This window comes from Lissotriton vulgaris, chromosome 11 (assembly GCF_964263255.1).
Source record: "Lissotriton vulgaris chromosome 11, aLisVul1.2, whole genome shotgun sequence".
Taxonomy (NCBI): domain Eukaryota; kingdom Metazoa; phylum Chordata; class Amphibia; order Caudata; family Salamandridae; genus Lissotriton; species Lissotriton vulgaris.
This window is the reverse complement of record NC_141699.1, coordinates 876,720,988-876,737,390: the sequence shown is the minus strand read 5'-3', so window position 1 is coordinate 876,737,390 and position 16,403 is coordinate 876,720,988. Positions and strand designations below refer to the sequence as shown.

The following is a 16,403-nucleotide window of genomic DNA, read 5'->3' as shown; positions in this document are numbered from 1 at the left end:
GAAAGACTCTCGAAAAAGCTAACAAAAAAGTCCAAAACATATCAAGATCTAGTACTTTGGCACCCAAAATTAGACCATCAGACATTAGCAGACCCCTCTCATTCAACACACAATACTCTGATCAAAGCAGCAAAGTCTTTAATATTCTAAGAAAACATTGGTATCTGATTGCGGACATTCCGAGTCTTCAGGATACAATCACTAGGACACCCAAAATATCCTATAGGAGAGGAAAAAACCTTCGCAACATGCTCTGCCCAAGCTATATAGAATCCAAAAAGCGGACCAACTGGCTAACTACTCCCGCTAAAGGCTTCTTTACATGCAGCGAGTGCAACATGTGCGTACTGGGTAAAAATAGAACCAAGGAATTCTGTTTTAACACCAACAAAACCTATACAATAGATCATTTGATCAATTGTAATACTAAATATGTTGTCTATATTTTGGGGTGTGGCTGCAACAAGATTTATGTTGGAAGCACCAAGAGAGCTTTAAAGACCCGCATCCAGGAACATGTTTGTGCAAGACGGAATGGCGACATGAGGTACCCCATGACCTTCCATATGCAGGAACACCATAAAGACACGGACAATATGTGGTTTTTGGGCATTGATCATCAACCTATCCACCCTAGAGGAGGAAATAGGGAATTAGCATTGAGACAACGGGAGGCGGGCTGGATATGTAGACTACGATGCATAGAACTCGGTCATAACACCGAGGACGAGCTACATTATTTCCTGGTTTAGCCCACATAATCTGATGCCCTCTTTCCCCCACCCGCCCTAGATTGCTCCTGTCCTTCACTTGGATCACGCCTCACTTGTGTAAATCCAGGATGACATGTCCCTATACTCTGAAATAAGATCTAAACAATGGACTGTCAACCCTGATTCTTAAGTAAGATCTAAATAATGTACTGTCAACGTGTAAATACTAAACTTGTATATACCACTCTTCCTTCTGGAAGAACACTTGCAAATGGCCCCATTTTATATTGGCTTTTGGGCTCACTTCTTACTCATTAATGCGGGCGCTGATTAGGTCTCAAACACTGTTGTATGCCAATGCTATTTCTTCTCTGTCTTTCTGCACCTTGCTATCTGCCATTGCCTTATTATCTTGCATCAATTAGACGCTCCTCACTTATTCGGGCTCTATGGCCATAAGCCAAACAGGCTTGGATCATTGCTAACTTTACTAGGATCAAGTTGGTTATATTCCCATCGGACTTGAGACAGCACACCCGAATAGGTGTTCGTTACTCAGACTATTTGCGTTTTGGTCTCCAGATCGAACACATTGTTACTTCATGCTCTTTAATAGGACCCATTCCATCACGGTTCCATGAACCATGGCTTTGTCACACTTTTACTTCAATACCACACTCTTTGCATTTTCTTATCTTTATTCAAATGTTCTATTAATCCGAGTTTATCTGATCAAGTCGAATGATATCATACAAAGTATGTCCATTTGCTTCCGCCGAGGGTTTTGTACCTCCCTTGCATAGCATTACTCGCTCGTTACATTCATAGGGGGAATACAGGCAAAGATGGCCGCCGCACTTTCGTCGTTCCTCCCAGCCTTTGCATCACAATATATGTACCCTCCTATAACATACTCTCGTTTTTTCGTTTCAACTAATTACTATTTTCGTCCATTCTCACCAAATAAACAAGGTCATTAGCATCACGTGCGATTCTTTCCGCTTTTTAACTTAATCGCTTTTATCTGCCGGTCTCTCACGCTACGGCATTTATAATATAGATGGCCGGTTATAGCAGTTATTCCGCTACACCTGGCTCTTTTGAAATATATATCTCCATATATAAAATGGGAATTAGGTATTGAGGGGTACAAACACATACGTTCTTCTTAGCCATTCCAATATGGCCGCCGCTTTGACACAGGTTTACATCGCGCATTTCCAATGCACAGCGATTTTGCGTGGGTGCATTGGTGCGTGGTTCACAGGTGTAGACCCTCGGCATAATCACTCTGGCTATATAACAGACGGGATGGGTTCACTACACTCGAACACGACGTCGCTGCGGGTGCTATATCGGGACGAGGGTCGTGGATGGGTGCCGGCCGTTTTAGCAGGAACGGTGAGTTTTGAATTCCCCCTCGCAACCGGGTTATCCGCTCTGTTAGCATCCTTTGCAGTAATTGCCCCCAGCACAAGGTCCCTCCCTGGATTACTTTTCCAGCTTAGTTATTCCTCGCTTAAGATTTTAGTTATTACTGCCCAACTTTGTATTGTATTTTATTTAAGGGGACTTGTATATTTTCTTGACAAGTTTCCTTGGACTTTATAAACTCCTTTGCTGCCAAGGACGAATATTTGTGAATATAGTTTATGCATTTGGACCCACAACCGGGGACTGTATATATACTTAAGGTTGTATTCAATGTTCACATACAACCATGCAAATATTGCAGATGACGTTTCCTTATGTACTATTAGTTTCATTCAAATAAAAAACTACATTCTACTCGTTCTTTACTTGACAGGCCTGCTGGAAAACACAGTGCCCACTCCCTCCTCCCTTGGACAATCAGGACATTCAGTCCACTACTAATTTCTATATCTACTCAGGTAATTTGATTTTGTCGCATCATCCATTTCCTGTTTTCCACTCTTTGTTAGCCAGGAGATGGTTGTAATTCTGTTAGTTTTTAACCATTATGCCTCGCATAGGATGTTACCCTGCTGTCCAATTTTAATATCTTTCAGTAAACGACTTGAGACAAATAATAAAGTGATAAGACCGTTTTTACCACCCAGGACTCCCTACAAGCACTGCATTCATTGCGTATTAGCATGCTTACAGTAAGTAGATATTATCAAAAGATTGCTAGATTTAATAACAGGGACTCGTATGCCCCTTTCCCCCCCCCCCCTTGTTTACCAGCTGTAAAGTTATTTCAAGCATCGGCATTTCAGTTGCTTAACAACACAATGACATATTTCAAGATGGTCATTTTTCCATTTTCATGTCCCTACTAAGGTCCAGCTTTGTTTAATTCACATTGGAATACACTAACAATCAAGAGGATTACACTATCCGGGAAGGCGTTCCTTGTATCCCGGTTCCTCCCATATTTCCCTGCATAAGCGACGTATCTTAAATCCAAAGGTAAATGAAAATTGGCTTTTGTGTAATGTAGTTATTTAAAGCTAGATGCATTTGGACCCAAGTTTCTCTTGATCTCCTTCTCCCCCTTTTCCTAGCTGCGAGGACCGATAAGTCAGACTGAGAATAAATCCAAGTCTTCAGGAGTTTCCTGAAAAGGCTTTCTGAGGGGGCATGCCTGAGGTTGGGGGGAAGACGATTCCATGCCTTAGCAGCCAGGAATGAAAAGGTCTTTCCGCCTTTGGTTTTTAGTTTTATTCGGGGTTCAGTGATTAGATTAGCACCTGATGACCTCAAGCAGCGGGTTGGAATATAACGCTGGAAGCGCTTAATCAGGTAGGATGGACCTGTGCTCCTGGTGGATCTTAAGACAGTGACTAGAAGCTTGAATAAGATTCTCTTATGGAGGGGCAGCCAGTGAAGGGTGTTGAGAGCTGCAGAGGCCGAGGACCTACGGGGGAGTTTCAGGACAAGCCTGGCTGCTGCGTGTTGAACACTTTGTAATTTTTTAAGGGAAGATTTCTTGATGCCTGCTAGGAGGCGGTTACAGTAATCCAGCCGGGAGAGGATAAGCGCCACCGCGACTGATTTCCTGGCTGAAATAGGCAAAAAATTGAAAAATTTCTTTAGTTGCCTGATCAGGCTAAAACAGCGCCCTGCGGTAATGCGCACATGCTCATCGAAGCTGAGGGATGCGTCAAATTGAACTCCAAGATTGCGGGCTGAAGAGACCGCGCTCAGTGGTGCTTCGGAGTTATGGGGCCACCAGTCTTTGGGGGAAAAGAGTGTGCCTTTACCAAGGGGTATTATTTCGGTTTTGGCGCTGTTGCATTTAAGATGATTCAGGTTGAGCCAGGAAAAGGCTTGTGAAAGGCAGTTTTGAAATCTAAGGGCAGCATCCGGGAGTCTTTTGTCAATGGTGACGGCAAGCTGGGTGTCGTCAGCGTAGGATGTCACAAGGATCCCATGGGACTCGATCAATGTGAGAAGGGGGGCCATATATATATTGAAAAAGAGAGGGCTCAGGATGGAACCCTGGGGCACACCTGAGATGGTAGGTCGTTCGCCAGAAAGAAAGGGGCCTAAGGAAACCGTTTGAGAGCGGTTGGACAAGAATGATGTTATCCAAGCAAGAGCGGAACCCGAGACACCAATCTCGCGCATTCTATTGATTAGAATGACATGTGAGATGGTGTCGAAGGCCGCGGTTAAGTCGAGCAGGATGAGGACAGCCTGCCTGCCCTCATCCTGCAAGAACTTGATGGTGTCTGATAACTCAATCAAAGCGGTTTCTGTAGAATGGCCAGGGCGAAAGCCGGATTGCTGTGGGTGCAGGGTGCGTTTGTCTTCCACAAAAATTTTTAATTCCTCATGAACTAATTGCTCGGTAATTTTACCTAGCGCTGGGAGAAGGGAAATTGGGCGCATATTAGACAAATCAGTTGGGGATTTATTTTGCTTTTTCATGAGGGGCTTAACTATGGCCTTCTTCCACTCAGTAGGGACAATGCCAGAGTTAAGGGATTCATTCACAATGGCATTGATTAGAGGGTTGACGGCCTCGATAAGATGGTGTAGGATGATTGGGGAGCATGAATCCGTAGGGGCACCTGATTTGCAGGCCAATATGGCTTTGTGCGTTTGCAGCAGAGAAACTGTTGTAAATTGATTTAGTGAGGGAATGGTTGTGTCAGTCTCTTGAGTAGGAGTGGGTGGAGGGGGGAAGTCCTTATGAATATTATTGATTTTTTCCTCAAAGAAATCTGCGATTTGATCGCAGAGAGTTTGTGAAGGGGGGATTTCGAGTGCTAATGCCTTGGGGTGAGTGAAAGATTTTACTATATTGAAAATCGTTTGTTGTTTTTGTTTGGCTGAGTCTATTGCCAGGGTGAAGAATGCCCTTTTTGCTTTTTTTATATTAGAAAGATATAATTTCCTCTGGAGAATGTATATGGATCTGGAAGTGGGGTCGTAGGTTTTTCTCCATTCTCTCTCCAAAATCCTACACTTGAGATGACAGTCAGTGAGGGCTGGAGTATACCAGGGGGCATTGGGCTTCTTTTTACCTCGAACTGGTTTTTGAGTAGCAGATTTTGAATTATCAGAGACCACTCTGTCAATCCACAGATGAAAGTTTATGGAGTCTTGAGATGCATCTCCGGTAATGGGAGGGGGGGGGACAGCCGGTAGGGGATTAAGTTTGATGCCCTCAGCTGCCTTCTTCCAATTGATGGGGAAGGGGGTGTGAGAGTGTTTGGTGGTAGGGGACAGCAGAGATTTAGTTTTAATGGAAAAGGGAATGAAACAATGATCTGTCCATATTTGTGGTAGTGCGGGAGAAACATCTAAGGAAGCCAAATTTGTGCAGATGCCGTCCAGGGTGTGCCCGGCACAGTGGGTAGGATAGGAGACTGATTGAGAAAGACCAAAAATCTCAAGGGAGTGACAGAATGTAAGGGTGTGGGGATCGATGCAGGATTCCAAGTGAAAGTTGAAGTCCCCCAGAAGGGTAAAAGTGGGGTAGTGAGTCAGAAGAGCTGCCAGAGTATCATCGAGGGAGTCCAAGAATGGTGCGGCATTCCCGGGGGGGCGATAGACGAGTCCTCCTGAGAAGGCGGAAGAAGGACTAATTTGGATAACAAATCCAAGGGACTCACAATCCTTGAGGGGGGCCAGGTCGAATGTATGGCACTGGAAGGATTTCTTTACAATGATGGCCAGCCCGCCTCCCCGACCAATAGGTCTGTCCCGCCTGAGGATGGTGAAATCAGGAGGGAGGGCGGTTGCGAGATCGGGATTGGAAGCATCATGCAGCCAAGATTCAGTAATGAATAGGGCGTCAAGATCGGCTGACACAATAAGGTCATGGATGTCTTGTCCGTGACGCGCTAACGATCTGGCATTGATGAGACCACAGTTGAAAGAGGTCGTTTTGTGGCGAGGGAGGAGGGGAAGGGGAGGGATAGGACTGACAGGACTAGAGGATGACCAACCGCATGATCGGCAGGAAAAAGGGCCCCAGAGGTGGTCTGTGAAGGAGCGAACATGACAAGAAGGACTAGATATAGAAAATTGATTGTACATATATGTCTTTTACCGACAGCCCTGAAGAAGTCCCAGCTTGGGACGAAACGCGTCGGCTGTATATGTTTCACTGATAACTGAAAATAAAGATTTAAAGAAGATCAACAACATCTCTCTGAAAAATATTTCTTCATTGTGCTTATATATCATCTGCACTGATCTTTTTGTTACCTCTTGCTGTGTGGTGCACCTTTGCGGTAGTTTTTCCTAGAATTCCAGCAGTGTTTGGAAATATGGTCTTCACCTTGCAAATTCAAGAGATATGATTCTCGAAAGGGCGCTCATATTTCTTCATTCAGATTTCTGGTGTGTTGCATAATTCACTGTATAGTATTAGCCTTTAATGATATGACGTGCACGTTTTGCACCGTCACGTGGTCAATTTCAGCGGTCCTCGATTGACTCCAGGTTTACAGTCACTTTAAGGTAGTTACCTGTCAGGGTCGTATCCGTTACCCCCAGTTGGCGTCTCTGCAGTCCGCACGCCAAATCCTTTCCGGCAATACTTGGCTAATACTATACAGTGAATTATGCAACACACCAGAAATCTGAATGAAGAAATATGAGCGCCCTTTCGAGAATCATATCTCTTGAATTTGCAAGGTGAAGATCATATTTCCAAACACTGCTGGAATTCTACCTCACTTATCGTCACCCACACAGAGGGAATTGACTCCTATTTCAATCCGATATCCTGATTTGGAATATATCTGCGGCTTTTTGATTACCATTGCGCCCTGAAGAAGTTCCGCCTGATGGAACGAAACGCGTTGGCTGGTTTCTCTTTTGGAATATTAAAAGAATTCTGAACTCTTTTGCAATTACGGATTCAGCGTTTTTCATCTGGAACAATTTTTGACTACAAACTCTATCACCCACACATGGTGGAGATCCATTTACCTGAGCGGTGCATTTCAAAATTTGATTCAAAATTGACTTTTCCCAGAGTTTTTTGGGATATACTCTTTGGACAGGGAGTATTTGAAAACTGCACGCCATTCGAAAGAAAACTTTATATAGACATTGGTGACATATGGGTTGGTGCATTGAGGGTGTATAAGTGGTCCACTGTCCCCATTGTTTTGTATAAAACATTTCAAGATTCATGTAAAGATACTTCTGAACCGAGAACTGAACCACGAAATTTGATGACGGAATTATACTATCAAAAAAGTTGCATCATTTCATGAAATGTTCCTTGACAGTGACAGACTTCACTCAGATTACCAAAAAACAACCACAAATCTCTAGACCTCCCTTAACTACTTAGCAATGTCAACAAATTTACTCCAGGATTAAATTAACTAAAGGTCCAATGAAAATTACGGAATGGCAATGGCCACCTTGGAATCAACTTTCAAAATGTGGGTTGTCTTGGTGTGAAAACAGGCCAGGTATTTTAGTTTATCTGTACCAGGCAAACAGTAATTGTGTATACACTTGGATATCATATCTGTGGCAGCATTATCTTCCTGTTTGGACAAGATTCCATAAACAGGCGCAGCAGACTAAAAAGTCACCAACTGTCAGATTTAATACACTTTGGCATGGGTGCTTATGTGGTAAAAACTACAACATCCATTAACTTTTCTTCACAAAGAACAAGTTGCTTACCTTCAGTAACGATATATCTGTAAAAACATAGGTTAGTTATAGATTCCTTACCTTAGAATTACCCCCAGGCGTCAGACTAGATCCGGAAAGTTTTTCCATAAGCTGTACCTCTGCGCATCGGAATGTGCAGTCGGTCGAATCCGCGTTTGTCGTCTACATCGTGGTCGATGACGTTGTGGAAGTTACATAGACACCGCCTCACGCGCTGACGTCAGTTCTGTACATGACTTTCCACGCCAGAAACACTGAGCCATGCAAGACGCTGACCACTGGTGCACAATACTAGGGCCCTGAAAGGAAGTCCTTAATCCTAGAAGTCAGTTTGCAGACCAGGGAGGATGGGTGAGGCGGTAAAGAATCTATAACTAACCTATGTTTCTTTCAGATATATTGTTACCGAAGGTAAATAACGTGTTCACCTGAAAGAAACAGTTAGTTATAGATTACTTACCTTAGAATAGATACCCCAGCAATACCAACCCCGGAGGTGGGTCTGTAAACTAAGTTCACACCAGAAAGTCCTGGAGAACAGAAAATCCAAAGAAGCCATCTCTCCGGACTTGGCTGTCCAGGCTGTAGTGTTTGGTGAATGTGTGCAGCAATGCCCACGAAGCCGCCTGACAGATGTCATTAAATGGGGACTCCTCGTCCCAAAGCAGTGGTGGCTGCTGTCACCCTGGTAGAATGGGTGCGCAGTCCCACTGGAGGCTACTTCTTTGCCAAAGAATTGCAAGCTTTGATGCACAGAACAGCTCACCTGGAGATGGTAGGTTTGTGCACGGCCCGACCTTTCCTAGTGCATACATGTAAAAAACAAAGAGCTGGTAGTCCACCCGGAATTGGTTTGTGCAATCCAAGTAGAAGGATAGTGCACTATTGGATCCAGACTGTGGAGCCTCTATTCCTCTTTTGAAGGATGTGGAAAGAAGGTGGGCAAAGTGATGGTTAGGCCAATGTGGAAAGAAGTAACCACCTTGAGAAGAAAGGAAGGTCTAGTTCTGAGGAAGACCTTGTCCAGATTGACAGCCAGAAAGGGAGGCTTGGAAGAAAGAGCTTGTAGCTCAGTCACCCTGCATGCAGAGGTGATTGCCACCAGAAAAGCAGTTTTCAAAGTGAGAAGCCTGAGAGGACAGTTATGTAGCAGCTCAAAGGGAGCGCACATAAGATATGAAAGAACCAAGTTCAAGTCCCACTGGGGCATTACGAAGGGAACAGGAGGAAAAAGATGAATATTGCACCTAAGGAATCTATTTACAACAGGAGACTTGAAAAGAGAAGGCTGAACTGGTAGAATAAGGAAGGCTGAAATGGCTAAGAGGTAGCCCTTTAGAGTGCCCAGAGCAGAGCCCTGCTGGGCCAAAGAAAGGAGGAACAAGCGAACCTCAAAAAGAGGAGCGGAAAGGAGATCCACAGCCTTGGCTGTGCACGTTGCCACAAATTTGTTCCATCTGCAGGTGTATACCGTCTTATTGGAGTGACGCCGGCTGCCAAGATAACATTGCAGACCTCGGGAGGCAGGTCAAACAACATCAACTGCCACCGCTCAATTCCCACGCAAGGAGGTTGAGGCTGGACAAGTTCGGGTGGAGGGCCTTTCCCTGCTACTGCAACAGAAGATTCTCCAGAAGATGTAGTCGGATCGGAAGATAGAAGGCCATGTTGAGCAGCTCGGGATACCAGATCCTTTGTGGCCAATCCGGAGCCACAAGAATGACTTGAGCCCGGTAATGCTTGATCTTCTTCAGCAGTCTGGGCAGAAGTTGTATAGGCGGAAAGGCGTATAAAAGACCGCAACTCCACTCGCGACGAAAAGTGTCACCTAGCGAGTGCCGCATTGGAAATTCCAATGTGCAGAACTCCTGACATTGAGCATTCTCTTCGGTGGCAAATAGATCTAACCAAAGATCTCCCCACTGCTGAAAGAGACCTTGCACTACCTCTGAGTGAAGACGCCATTTGTGATCCACCATGCACCTGCGGCTGAGTTCATCTGCCCTGGCGTTCAGGGAACCTGCCAGGGAACCACCAGGGATTTGCCCTGATGTTCCAGCCATGTCCAGAGGCGGAGGGCCTCCAGACATAGGGTCCACGACCCCAACCGGCCTTGTTTGTTGCAGTACCACATGGCGGTGGTGTTGCCCGTGAACACCTGCACTAATCTTCCCTGGACAGAGGGAAGGAATGTTTTGAGTGCAAGACGAATCGCCCAAAGCTCCAGAAGGTTGATGTGGAGCCCGGACTCCGCCGGAGACCAGAGGCCTCTGATCTACGCCTCCCACATGTGGCCGCCCCATCTCAGAAGTGATGCATTGGTCACCACTGTGAACTCTGGTTGAGGAAGGGAGAGGGATATGCCGCCGACCCAATCCTGGTTCGTTAGCCACCACTGCAATTGGTGTGCAGTGCCCTCCAGGATCTGGACGCAATCAGACAGATTCCCCTGATGTTGTGCGCACTGGAACCTCTGGTCCCACTGCAGAGCCTGCATATGCCATCTGGCATGGTCAACCAGAAGGATACAGGAGGCCATCAGACCCAGCAGCCTGAGGGTCATCCTGACCGAAACCCGGGATAGAGGATGAAAAATCGGAATCATAGCCTGAATATCCCAGACTCGCTGTTCGGGAGGATAAACTCAAAACTGTGCTGTGTCCAGAACCGCTCCAATGAAGAGGAGCTTCTGAGAGGGGGTCAGGTAAGACTTCAGGACGTTGATAGAGAACCCCAGCGAATGCAGGAGGTCGGCCGTTGTCTGGAGGTGGGAGACGACAGCCTGGGGCGAGCCCACCTTCAACAGCCAGTCGTCGAGAAAGGGGAAGACTGGAACCGCCATCACTGTTGTGAACAACCAAGGGGTGCTGGTGTAGGAGAGTAGGGGCTGCTTCCTATAGTTACCCCCACTTTTTGCTGTGATTCTCTGGTTTTTCGACTTTAGTGTGGCTGTGGACCTGCCAATCAGGCCCACAGCCCAGCTGTTCTCTCTTTAAATTGATACCATGTACTTTAGGTACATACCAGATTGGTTACTGGGTCACCCTTGTGAGCCCCTGTATAGTACCCAGGGCATAGGTGCACCCTAGACCTACCAGGGGCTGCAGCATGTATTGTGTCACCCCTGGTTTGCCTTCCAAACTGACACCACAGGTCTGTTCATACAGCCTGGGTAAGGTGGTGTAATCACCCCTCACTTAGATATAGTATACCTATATCTATATACCTAGACACATATACACCTATAAGCCGCTCCTAAGGCAGACCTCGACTATCCTGGAGGTAGAGTGGTTGGTTTTATGTGAGAGGGTGCCCTAGCATGAGCTGAGCCCCTCTGCAGCTTTGGGAACCATCTCCTTATAGCTGTTCTATAATACAGCCATACCATATACTCTTAAGTGCATTATAATCCTCACGGTTAATGCTAACTTTGGTTTGGCTTCATCAAAACATGTCGTGTAATGTGTCAAACACTTTGGAATACTACCCCACCGCCAGTTCTGGCGGCGGGGGTAGCATTCCACCCTTCTAGAGGGAGAAGACATGTAGTTACTGAGAAAAGATAAACTGATCCTCAGCATCACAAAATGGATGCTGCTGCCACAGACATGAGTCTGCCCTCCTGCTGCTGGACGAAACTCCGGCAGGGCAGGCTTGGACAATAGGTTTCCTGTCCAGGGAGGTGCTGGCACCTCCCCTGACAGGCTTTAGTGTATTGGGGCATTTAGGGAATGCTTTTCAGACACTGCCTGGGGCACACAAGGTGCTCCATGCATTTCCCAGTTCAAACCGGTTGCTGGGGCACTCAGCCCCAGCTCTGGCACGAAACTGGACAAAGAAGAAGGGGTGTAACCACCCCCTCCCCAGGTCCACCCATAGGAGGGACCTCAGAGTTAGTCCAACCCCTAAACTTACTATAAGTATAGAACCCCAGTCCCCAGGACTTTAGATTACCCTGGACAAAACTATGCAACATATATCCTGGACCTTCGACATTCCATTTCGACTGGAAGTTGGAAGATATCTTCCTTGTGGTCAAGGAGTGACCACCCTGTTCAAACAGGCACCAACAGCAACTTTGCCGGTCTGAATTTTCAAGGCTCCCGCCGGATCCCAAAAAATCTGCGACTCAGGACACAGACTTCCAGACATCTCTGACCCCGACCTTCGCTCACAGCAAAGCTGAGACCCGTGGCGGACACGAGAGACGTGGGACCGGAATTCCTGGACATCCTGCATTTTGCAAGCTGCACCTACTTCCCGAGGTATCCCGAAGTTGTGCATTGGGGTGCTTGAAGCCCCAGCCCGAGCACCTTTTGCACCAAAGTTCAGAGGCCCACACTCCAGGAGTGTCCCGTGGGCCCGCTTTGTGCATTTCAGCTTGACCCGTCTTCGCGGTTCTTAGTCCATTAGCTAGTGAGCCCCCAAGAAGACAATCCTTTGTTTCAACTTGCTTTCCTGGTTGCTCCAGGCTAGCTCCAGCTTCCCTGCAAGGGAGAAGCGCCACAGACCTTGCTGGTCTGCACCGAAGCCAATCTCGACATCTTGCGTGGATTGTGTTTGCCAAGGCTTGTTGGGTCCATTCCGGATACCGACACCGCAGTCAACTAGATTCTTCGTGGGACAGCTCGAATCAAGCTCCTGGTCATTGTCGACGCCTCCTGGTTCTCGTGGGTGAAGAGACAAACTTCACCTTTTCACCTGAAATCACCCGACATCTGGTGGCATCTTCCTATCGCCGCCCTGGTCACTGGCTAGTGGCCCAGACTCTGTCTCCTCTGCTTTCAGGTTCTTCAGATCTTCGATCCACCCTTGGATCCACCCAGACACTTTTCCTCTGGTCGCCTGCAGCACTTCTTCGCAGCTCTCCATTGGAATCGACGACAAAACCCGACACCAAAAGACACCTATGCACCCGGCTTCCGTGGGTGAGGTAACACGAGTACTCTGGTAGTCTCGAGGGTACTGGCCCTCCAAGTGTCTAAGTCTAAAAGGGTTCCATCGTAGTTATCCTAGAAGTGTCCTTAAATTGTACATTTGTAACTTGTTCGTTTCCCATAGAAAGTCAACGGTAACCCGCGGCTGTGTTTAGACACTGCACAGTCTCCCGTGGGCCTCCTACATCCTAACCCTTGGTTGTTCTGAGTAGCCCCAGCGATTCCCCAGGCCCTAGGCTTGCTTTCTATTCCACACGTGGTTCTTATAACACTATTTTAGTATATGGTTTGTGAGGCCCCTAGGGCAAAACGTTTACTGTGCAACTTATCGTATGCTAATTAAGTTCCTTGTATTGTACTTTAACCTCTGACCTCATAAAGAATCCTGAGGGGTTGTGTTTAGAATAAATGCATATATATTTGATATATACCTTGTGTGGTGTGCTTTCATTTGGTACTCAAGAGATAATAATTGGTAAAACAACTAGCTTAATTCGCTCTCTGAAGTCTTAGCCTGAAGACTGCTCGACACTGCTATCCATAGGATAGCTTTCTAAAAGGTTGACTTTACAACGATCATCAATAAGGGTCGATTGGACTGGTGCCAGGTGCCCACTAGAATAGTGAACAGCATATACCAGCTCAACTTCTCACAGCTGGTAATGTCAAAGGGGAGCACGGTAAATTGAAAGTGCTTGTGGCCTACCGTTAACCGCAGGTAACGCAGTTGGCAAACAGGGCGAGAAAGTAAGCGACCTGCAAATCCAATGCTACTATCCAGTCTCCAGGGTCGAGAGCAGACAGGACCTGAACGGGCGTCAACATTTTGAACTTCTCCTTCTGGAGGAAGCAGTTGATGTTCCTGAGATCCAAGATAGAGCGCAGGTCTTTTTTTCCTTCTTGTGCACCAGAGAGTAGTGGGAACAGCAACATTGGCCTACTTCTGGGACAGGAAAGAGCTTGATGACTCCCTTGGCCAAGAGTGCCGAAACTTCCTGTTGAAGAAGGGACCTCGAGCAGTGCGGAGCCGATTGCCGGGCCTCGAGAAGGGTTTTGGGACGGCTCCAGCAAAGACTTCGGATTCATGGTCCGGCAGTTGGAGCACGACTTGGGGTCATGGTCGCACTCCAGGCAGAAGAGGCACACGCGGTACGGATCCATCACCGACATCAGTCGGCTACAGGAACCGCAAGCCTTGAAGCCAGTTATGCCTCGTGGACCAGGAGTCGTACTCAAAAAACGAAGTCGACAAAAGTCAAGAAAAAAGTCAGTCAAAAAGGGACTGGGGGTACCGTTCTCCCCGCATCCGCGCTTGCTGAAGAACTGATGTCAGTGCGCAAGGGCAGCCTCTATGTAGCTACCTAGACGACATCCCAGGACTATGATGCCGACGACAGACGCGCAGTCGACCAATGCCAACTTCCGACGTGCAGGGGTGCAGCTGACAAAAAACTTTCCGGATCCAGTCTGACACCTGAGGGTAATTCTAAGGTACGGAATCTATAACTAACTGTTTCTTTCAGATTTATATTTTGACACAAGAAGGACTGTATTGCGGAGCACAAATGATTATAGTCAGCTAAAACAATGTTTAGGTCGAGCATTCGAGACCTCTTGTATATACTTTAGTATATACTTATATGTATATGTACTTTGTGGGCTCAGGAGATCAGCCCTAGGACTTGTCTGCTTCCGCTTAGGGACTTTGTTTTCTGTTCAACTGCCTCTATTTAACTGTATGATAGAAAACGACAAGTAGAGGTCAGTAAAATACCAGAATTCCTTTCTGCTGTGGGACTTTTTTTTTATTTCTGGCAATTATCTCAATTTAACTATCTTGATAGAAAACGACCTGAAGAGGTCAGTAAAATACCAGAATCACATTAGCATTCTCTAGATTCCAGCCCATAGAAATTGTCTTTCATAAGCACCTGTAGACAATAATATTTTTTTCAAATCTTGTATTTTCACTGATATGACCACTACCGAAGGCCCTGGTTTCATATTAAAAACAAAGCTTTGGACTATACCATTTCCCGCTGAAAGGAAATATTTCTCTTCATGTGTTCGCATTCCTGGCGTGTCACACAGTTTGGTGGTTACTTTCCCTCCATGTTAAAGAACAGTAGATATTTCAGCACCCAGGCTAAGGTGCTGCATATCTAAATACTTACAAGGTTCCAAAGGCGAGGCCAATTGCATTACAAATGCTTGTTTTTATAGTGTAATCAGAACCAATGACTATATTGGCCTGCAATTCTTGCTAAATAGGGAGCTGATCAATTTCTTCCCATTCTTGCAATACAGCATAGTTGATTTTTACTTACTGTAAACTGCAGGGACGGTCATGGCAGCCACTGTGGGGCTTGGACATTCATGTTTAAAAGAAATTAGGAATGTAGTATAATAAATCTTCCCAAAACGCTCTGGTGTTTTATTTTATCATATCCAATGCTTCATTTGACACTTTTAGAAGAGCATACTCTAACCTTTTAGCGACCAGACTCACAAAGTGAGAGAAGCACAATAAGGGATAACACCGAAAGCGTGAATGGATTGGATTTACCCATAATGAATCCGCTGTCGGTTATATAGTTTCAATAACAGTATGTCTTCAGGATATCCACAGGTAGATACCCATAACAAACCACAAATAATCGAATAAAGGGGATTCAAACCTGGTTTGTCTATTACACTACTTTTTGACTAGCTAACATCAGATGGGGCTCCCCGGTCCAACACTCTCCTTATGAACCCTTGAGTAATGTTCAATTCCAGCATCTTATTCGAGGAAATGGATGAATGCAGAATTAAAGTGCTCCACAACAGAAGACAAAGCTAAACATAAGTATGAGGCAGGATATTTTCCGTGTAATGCTTGGGTGGTCTATTTTAAGAGTGTCTGCACTGAGGCAAGAATGCCATGTCTGAAGCCACTATCATGAATAATAGAGGCGATATGATGGACCCCTAAAAGACACCACAGGAGTGGGTGAGAGGAGCTGATGTGAAAGAAGGTAAGCATGCCAAGCTGTGTCAGTCCTTGCGGTATTCTGAGATGATCAAGTCTTTGTAGTAGCATGTAGTGGTCGACAGTGTCAAATGCTTCTGACAGATTGAGAAGCAACTGGATATGTCAAGGCTACTTACAGTTCCCCAGGAGTGAAATTTGGATGGCACGTCCCTACGCCCCACCAGTCACTCACTGCACCAAGCTATGTCAAAGTGCCACTAGTAAACCAAGGGAAGAAGGGACGAAAACAGAGGGAGAGCATCGACCTATGTTTTCAATTCAAGCACAGGACCCAGTGGTTAGAGAATATCCTAAAAGGAAAGAAAAAGAGTGTTAGTATCAAACAAGAAGAGTAAAGAAGGAAGTCTGTATGAATGCAAAGATGTTATTTCTGACTAACTACCTCATGATTTCCCTTCTTCCATTTAGGCATCGCGCAACTGGATGGCTGATACATCGAGTGCGTCTATGTAAAAATAAATAGTGTAGTGGTGTTTAAGGACTCAGAACAAAGCTATGGGAAAAAGAGGAGGTTATGATATAGTTAAGCACGCCCATTTACATCGGTCTTGTGGATATTCTCTTGAAGAACTTCAACAAAGATAAGAACCCTTCTCACTG

The 16,403-nt window shown here is 45.9% G+C and overlaps 1 protein-coding gene across 1 annotated transcript in view; it reads right to left on the bottom strand.

The window, feature by feature from the left end:
- The window catches only part of SNED1 (sushi, nidogen and EGF like domains 1), a 2,960,801-nt gene that overhangs the window by 989,394 nt on the left and 1,955,004 nt on the right, over positions 1-16,403 (bottom strand). The gene's annotated exons all lie outside the window — the stretch shown is intronic.